Genomic DNA, 8,585 nt, shown 5'->3' on the forward strand with positions numbered 1-8,585 from the left:
CCAAAAATTTCTTCGATTTGAAGACTTACCAATTAAGTTGAAGTATTGAAAACAGGCTTCGAACAACGTTTGGTTCTGCCAATAGTCCCTTTCTGTTCGAATTGATGACTGAATGTGACTCGGTCGAGAGGACCTTGGGAGAGCTACATTGTACAAACACTGGATACCATGGCCAGCGCATGCGCACACAAACATCTTATCCGTTCATGGATTTGAAATTTGTGTGCATGTGATGTGTTCGCATGCACTGGCTGTAGTATTCAGCGTACTGTATGTAGCTCTCCTAAGGTCCTGTCGACCGAGTCACATTCAGTCATCAATTCGAACAGAAAGGGACTATAGGCAGAACCAAACGTTGCCCGAAGCCTGTTTTCAATACTTCAACTTAATTGGTAAGTCTTCAAATTGAAGAATTTATGGGATTTTAAGTTGACATTTACCCTGCGATACTAAATCTGTCATGATCCTGAATGCTACAATGCGAAGCCCGATTACGCTACCAGTATGGGACTGCTGGTCGCTATGCGTATACATGGGGCTGCTGGTCGCAGTTAATTGCATGATTACTAAGACATAAGAGCACTTTGGGGCGAGTAAGTCTCACAGTGTTAGTTATATGAAAGGTACTTTAACCTGAAACACAAACTAAGACAAGGAAATTCAAGGACACTTTTGAGGTACCAAAACTTTTTATTAGTTATGTTCAGACGGCAGGCCCTAACCTCGAGGTTAGGAAACCTCGAGGTTTAGCTCTTGCCCCCTAACTACGACGTGTGTCCACACGACGAATCTTAACCTAGAGGTTACGAAACCTCGAGGTTAAGCTTCTGCCCCCCCGTAACTACGAGTGGGTCCCACTCGATGTTAAAACCACAAAAGCGGAAGTTTCAGCCCACACTGCTAACAAGGCGTCTATTTATTCTATAGTCCAACCCTGTCGGACTCACTTACACTGCAGAGATAGCACTGCACTGATGACTTTATGCCTTTATGAAGATATTCGTCGAAAACATTTTTTTAGCGTCGGAGAAGAATATAAATACAGTAGCGAGTTTGACGTGTTCAGTTTCAGAGATCAAGCGCATGGGAAGAAAAGATGATGTTGTTGTGTCGTGCGTCATAGGTTTTTCACGTGTAGTGTATTTGTGGTGTACGTTTGGGAGGTTGACCCGGAAGCAGAGGGAAATTGTGGGGGCTGGAGTTTACGGCGAGGTCACTCTTAACTTCGAGTTCGTTGTTTTTTGTGTCCACACGGTGCTTAACTACGAGTGGGGACCCCCCGCGGCTCGTGGTTAGAGCGCTAACCATAAGATTTCTCGTGGCTCGAAACATCGAGCAAACCTCGAGGTTTGCTAACTACGAGTGCGTCTTCACGGTCCCTAACTACAAGCTCTAACCTCGAAGTTTCCTAACTTCGAGGTTAAGGGCTCCCGTCTGAACGTAACTATTATCTTTAAACAGTCCTTCTGGTCCTCTAGCAAAGAAACTTTTATTTAATGAAATTAAGTCAATGGGGTTAGCAGAAGATTATATTGCTCTGCAATTTTGACTTACACTGACATAGTTAAAGTGGTGATCATTCGAAGGGAGCCTACTATATGGGAAGTGCCCACATTAATTGCCTCCATACAAACCATGACCCTTAAAACGCAAATAACAACGCAATTACAGGCGTTCCAAAAGTGCATGTCTCAAAAAAGGTCGTTCCTTGAGTTTAAAGACTATCACTTTAGCTTTATGACTATGTATTATTAATGTAAGGTGCTACAATCATTGTACATTCTTTTCATCCTCATAGTTTTACTCACCTAGCTCATTTTCTGTTACAAAAAAAAAAAGTGATGTCTATATGCTCTTGTCGAAAATGAAATAAAAATTGAATTGAATTGTATTGAATTGAATTCCTGTCATATCAAGATACTTTTATTTCTATAAAAATTGCCGGGGTAATGATGAAATAACAAAATTGATCTACAATATCTATACAGTCCAAAGGGTTCACTTGCAGAGACCACTTTGTGGGAGGTGCTCAAAGTAACCCCATGCATCCTAAAGGCAATGAAAAACATGCAGTGTATACAACCGCGAAAAATGTTCCATGGGTACATGCCTCTGAATAGTTCTTCCGCCTGTCTAGCACATACGCTTTTATTTTCGTAAAATGCAATCAAGGTAATATAGGAGACATTGCTTTACAATATTTATTTTGTCAAAAAAGGCAAGCCCTTGGGAAGTGCCCAGATCACCCCTACCGTGACCGGTAAACATGCATTATACAGTATGCCAGGGCAAACTCAGTTGTACATGCATGTAGAAAGTCGTTTTGCCGGGTGGTAAATAAAGACACTTTACTTTTCATGATTTGTAAATGGTAGAGACACTGCTTTACAATAATCATATAGTCAAAGGAATGCACATTCAAAGGCAACCAAGTGGGATGTGTTCAAAATCATCCAACCCCTAGGGCAATATAGGAAACATGCACTAACATATAGCACGAATAATTATGTTCCTATTTTCCGTGCCTTCACATAGTCGTTACGGTTGTACAGCAATTGCCCTTTTGTTTTCAAGAAATGGAATATAATTACAAGAAGAAAAATTGCTCTACATTAATCACCGACGTTCTTTCGTGCATGGTTTTAGAAGTAGTTCCAGCAATACAGCTACACACTTTTATATCAATGAATGTCGTGGAAATGATAGAAGAAGCATTGCTTCACAATATCTATTCAGTGAGAGGATGTACATTAAATGCCAATCCTGTGGGATGTGCTCCAAAGTACACCACCCTCATGGCAATATAGAAAACATTGAATATCATTAACGCGAATATACTATATGTTCCAAACGTACATGTTTTCCAACTTCGATCGTGCCGTACATCAAGGGCAGTTTTGTTTTCAAAAATACATTGTAGTTAATAGAGGAGACATCGGTCTACAATATCTATATTGTCAAAAGGGTGAACATTAAAAGACAATCCCTGGGGAATGGTCCAAACTTACACCTATGCTCACGCCACCTTCAGACAAAACACAGATATTAGCAACGTAAACACCGTTGTTCTAGCGTGGATGGTTTTAAAAGTAGTCCTGGCAATACAGCAAATACACTTTTTATCAATGAAAAGTCATGGAAATGATAGAAGTGACGTAACTTTACAAGATCTACACAGTGAAGAGGATGCACATTAAATGGCAACCCTGTGGGATGTGCCAAAAGATATTCCACCCTCACGGCAATATAGAAAACATATAATATCATATAACGCAAATATATATATGTTCCAAACGTACATGTTTTTAAAATTCCATCATGCCGTATAGCGAAGGCACTTTTGTTTCCAAAAAATACAACTAATTAATAGAGGAGACATTGCTCTACAATAACTATATTGTCAAGAGGGTGAACATTCAAAATCAATCCCTTGGAAAGTGTCCAAATTCACACCTACGCTCACGTCCCCTTATTGCAAAACACAGATATTAGCAATGGAAATACCGTTGTTCTAGCGTGAATGGTTGTAAAAGTAGTCCCGGCAACACTAACAATTTTCATCGATGACAAGCAATGGAAATGATAGAAGAGACTTAACTCTTGTAATACAAGATCTATACAGTGAAGAGGGTGCGCAGTAAACGTCAACCCTGTGGGATGTGCCAATAAAATATTCCACCCTCACGGCAATATAGAAAACATATAATATCATATAACGCGAATACTTATGTTCCAAACGTACAACTTTTCGAAATTCCATCATGCCGAATAGCAAAGGCACTTTTGTTTCCAAAAAATGCAACTAATTAATAGAGGAAACATTGCTCTACAATAACTGCATTGTCAAAAAGTGAACATTCAAAGGTAATCTCTGGGGAGGTGTCTAAATTTACACCTACGCTCACGCCCTTTATTACAAAATATGGATATTAGCAACGCAAATACAGTTGTTCTAGCGAGAATGGTTTTAAAAGTAAGTCCGGCAATACAGCAAATACGTTCTTATTTTTAAATGAAAAGTCATGAAAATGATAGAAGAAGATTTGCTTTACAAGATCTACACAATAAAGAGGGTGCTTATTGAAGGGCGATCCTGTGGCGTGTGCCCCTAAAATGCCCTTTATCCTCTTGGCAATATAGAAAACATAATCATATAACGTGAATATATATTTTACAAAGGTACATGCTGTCAAAATTCAATTGTGCCTTATAGCAAGGGTACTTTTGTTTCCAAGAAATGCAATGTAATCAATACAGGAGACATTGCTTTACCCCCACAATACTTATATAGTAAAAAGAGGTGCAAATTTAAAGCGGCCACTTGAGAGGCGCCCAGTTACCCCCTCAACCCCGCGTTCCCATATGAAAAACGTGCATTATGCCAACGTGAGTATATACTGCTGTTATGAATGCACTCTTACAGTTACCGCTAATTTGCATTTTATGTAAATTATTTTCGTATGACCAATTCGAAAAGGCATCCATGGTGTTCATTGACCTACAAAATATAAGTTTATACATTTAAATCTTTTAAACTGGATAATGGGAAGCTGAGATCTGTCAATTTTCTCTCATTACAGGTGCTAATTTGCATATTATGCAAATTTTACTATTTTGCCCCACTGGATTTTTGGGGACTTTTAGTATGGTGTTCAGGAGGCCTCAACGACTTGCATTGCAGTGAAATTCCTACTGTTGCAATTAGTGGTGGGTTACCCCCTAAAAAGCGCTAGATTGACTGGACTATAATGGTGGTACAAGTATGTGTAGTAAAAGACATGTAATTTGAGGTAGTAGCGTACAAGTTTGTGTAGTAAAATACATGTAATTTGAGGTAGTAGCAGTAACTTTAGTAGTAGTAGAACGTAGTAGCACATGGTAGTAGCAGCATTAGTATTAGTAGTAGTAGTAGTAGTAGTAGAAGTAGTAGCAGTAGTAGTAGTAGTAGTAGTAATAGTAGTATTAGTATTAGTAGTAGTAGTAGTAGTAGTAGTAGTAGTAATAGTAGTATTAGTATTAGTAGTAGTAGTAGTAGTAGTAGCAGCAGTAGTATAGTGGCAGTAGTAGTGGAAGTGGTGGTGGTAGGGTGGGGTTAGGAGGAGGAGGAAGAAGAAGAGGAGGAAGAGGATTTTAAAGACTGATAAACAGTTGTGGCTGCAGTAGTAATCATATACAGAAGATATGGTAAATACACGATGGTAATACTAGCAGTACTGTACTAAAACTTGTTGTACACATACGGCGGAAATAACTTGGACCTGGCAGGGTGGTCCACAAGGGGTTTCAGCATGTTGCTGCAAAATGCTCAAATTTCAAGTGCAACATCCTAAAAAGCCAGCAATATATGCTCTGCAACATCCTAAAGAATTTGCAACAAGCTCAAAATAAAATGTATGCAAACATGTGAAAAACATGTGCAAAACGTAAGACACATCAAACTACATGTGTACCTAGTACTTACGATATTTGTTTGCAAAACATGAGAGAGAACACTGAATGTAAGCAGCACAAGGAGAGATAAGCTGTGAAATATTGCGTACTGTACTGCAGTTGTACACTGGAAGTGCTTGTGATGTGCGCTCTGCACACATACAATTTCTGCAATATTCTCAGATTCAGAGCTTGCAACATGCTCAAATTTCAAGTTGTGGACCACCCCTGACCTGGTACAAGGAATGCAGACAGAGCCAGCTGAAAATACACAATACCATAATCAGTGTGATTATCACCAATAATGTAAAAAGCTATCTCAACTTACAGGATGTGAGCACTACTTGAAAATGCAGAAAGCCAAACAATGCAGACAATTGAGATACACAGTTGTACATCGTAGATGCCCCATACAAAATTTACAATGGGATAGGGTAGCATAGATTCTACCTTTACTCTCTACATTTTACTGATGGCTGGGGGAACTCCCCATTAAAGCAGCATCTAATGTTCCATTTACAGAGTGTTTGGGGATTCACAAGGTTTACAGTGTACATCTAGCGTGAAAAACCATGGCAAAGGAAAAGACTGAAACACAGTGAGAGACAGAAAGAGAGAGAGATGAGAGAGGGAGAAAGGGAGGCAGAGCTATCATAGTGATCAATGTGATATTGCATGTACAATTAGGACACAGATACACAACACATGCTATGATATTGGGACACACAGGACCAGAGAACATCAATAGACGTCATAGCAGGTGTGCATTGAATGAGTCTCAAAGTATTGGTACTGTATAAAGCCCTTTTTACACTTGTGTTTCTGAACCCCGTGCTTTCTCTGATCCAGGACTATCGTTAGTTCCGTACCAATTTTTTCAGCCTTTTACACTCGCCAATAAGTCCCGTACTAAGCTCTTGTCCGGGGCTAAGGAGAAAATTGACCTTTTTACACTCGTATTTCTTAGTCCCCTGCTTTCCAAACCACATGAATATTCATGATTACGCTGTGCACTGTACACGTACACGCACGCACCTGGCAGCACTTAATTACCTCGTTTCTGATTGATCAGTGGGGGGACGGACTTCGTCTCTGTCTCTTAGTCCAGGATTTTTTTTTCGTTCTGTTTACATTCGCTTGCTTGGCTAACCCTGCTATTTTGCAGGGCCAGATAGTACGGGACTATCAGTGGGGCTAACCCACTTTGGCAAAAACAAGTGTAAACAGAAAGTGGGCTAAGGAAAGTCCGGTACCAACGGTGGGGCTAAGGCCCCCCCTTAGCCCCACCGTTGGTACGGGACTAAGCAAAAATTTGCAAGTGTAAAAAGCCCTTAAGACCAGTAATATTTGTGGCATGGAATTTTTGTTAATTGGAGTCGACAGCCTTTTTCACAATGTCATTTTTGCGAGCTGCCACTGGCATTCAATGCATACAGTGTAGACAAGATCTTTCACACACATTTTGATTTGGCTAATCTTGGCTCCTTGCAAAACGTGCAAATATTAGAAATTTTCTGGATTTCTAGATTTATTGCAAAAGCACAGGGGTTAGATATTACAACTGAGCTGACAGAGCACAGGAAAAATTAAAGGGGCATTCCAGACGATTTTCAAAATTTCACATCATGTAGTACATAAATCGACAGCCCTATGTTAGATTTGTGGAATTTATTGTGGCCCTTGAGCAAAGAAACCAATTATCTGAAAAATCTTGAACAAGGAATGCAGACAGAGTCAGCTGAAAATACACAATACCATATTTTAGTGTGATTATCACCAATAATGTAAAAAGCTGTCTCAACTTACAGGATGTGTGAGCACTACTTGAAAATGCTGATGGCCAAACAATGCAGACAACCGAGATGCACATTTGCACAATGTAGATGATGCCCCATATTAAATGTACAGTGTACAATGCAGTGTAGTACAGATTCTACAACTACTCTCTACATTTTACTGATGGCTGGGGGAACTCCCCATTAAGCAGCATCTACAAATGTAATGTTCTATTTATAGAGCTATGTTTGGGGGTTCACAAGGTTTACATCTAGATGCATTTTAGGTATGTGAGAAACCTTGGCAAAGGAAAAGACTGAAACACAGCGAGAGACAGAAAGAGAGAGAGAGGCGGAGAGGGAGAAAGGGAGGCAGAGCTATCATAGTGATGTGATACAGTATTGCATATAATTAGGACACAGATACACAACACATGCTATGATATTGGGACACACAGTCCAGAGAACATCTATAGACGCAGAGACTCCAACCCTAAGCACCTTCTGATCGGGAGACTCTCCCGCCTGAAACCCCTAGCAAACGGGAGACTCCAATTTGATATGTGCGAAGTTCCTTGCTCTAGGGTTCTAGATGCTCTCTTGTGCTATCTAAGGCTAATTTTTTCAACATACAATGATATTAAGTAAGAAATCATTTCAAGCGGGAGACACAGAGCCAGGGCGGGAAAAATTAAATCTCAAGCGGGAGAACGGGAGATTTTGCAAAAATGGGATTTCGGCGGGAGATCTCCCGTCGAAAACGGGAGAGTTGGAGTCTCTGTAGACGTCATAGCAGGTGTGCATTGAATGAGTCTCAAAGTACTGTGAGACCATTGAGTAATATTTGTGGCATGCAATTTTTGTTAATTGGAGTCGACAGCCTTTTTCACAATGTCATTTTATAGCGAGCTGCCACTGGCATTCAATGCATTATAGTGTAGACAAGATCTTTCACACGCATTTTGATTTGGCTATAATCTTGGCTCCTTGCAAAATGTGCAAATACAACAAATCTTCTGGTTTTACAGTACTGTAATAAATTTATTGCAATGCACAGGGGTGGGAAATTATAGCTGAGCTGACAGAGCACAGGAAAAATCAAACTTGCATGAATGAGACATTTTTTTTATTTTATAACATCTACCCCTTGACATGACTGACGATCAAGAAGAATATGACAGTCTGTTACACACGTTTGTGTAACTTGCCAAAGACAAAACCATGAAACCATGAAGTCTAGCTGCCACCAAGGTACATCTTGTAGGTAGTAATAGTGGAGTTTAATTTGGTCATATTCACCGTCAGTAAAACTGAATACGCCAGAGCTGCACTGCAACATATTAGATGGTGAAGAGCACTCTTAGGCATTGACACTTGAAG

At 39.9% G+C, this 8,585-nt stretch overlaps 1 protein-coding gene across 1 annotated transcript in view; it reads right to left on the bottom strand.

The window, feature by feature from the left end:
* The window catches only part of LOC139720561 (inhibitor of nuclear factor kappa-B kinase subunit alpha-like), a 43,838-nt gene extending 36,546 nt beyond the window's left edge, over positions 1-7,292 (bottom strand). The window contains exon 1 of the mRNA XM_071631913.1: positions 7,237-7,292. The gene's annotated coding sequence lies outside the window, so the exon portion shown is untranslated. The remainder of the gene's footprint in view (positions 1-7,236) is intronic.
* Between the last annotated feature and the right edge of the window lie 1,293 nt (positions 7,293-8,585).

This window comes from Diadema antillarum, unplaced genomic scaffold, assembly GCF_040938485.1.
Source record: "Diadema antillarum isolate AM-2024a unplaced genomic scaffold, OU_Dant_1.0 scf00000129, whole genome shotgun sequence".
Taxonomy (NCBI): Eukaryota; Metazoa; Echinodermata; class Echinoidea; order Diadematoida; family Diadematidae; genus Diadema; species Diadema antillarum.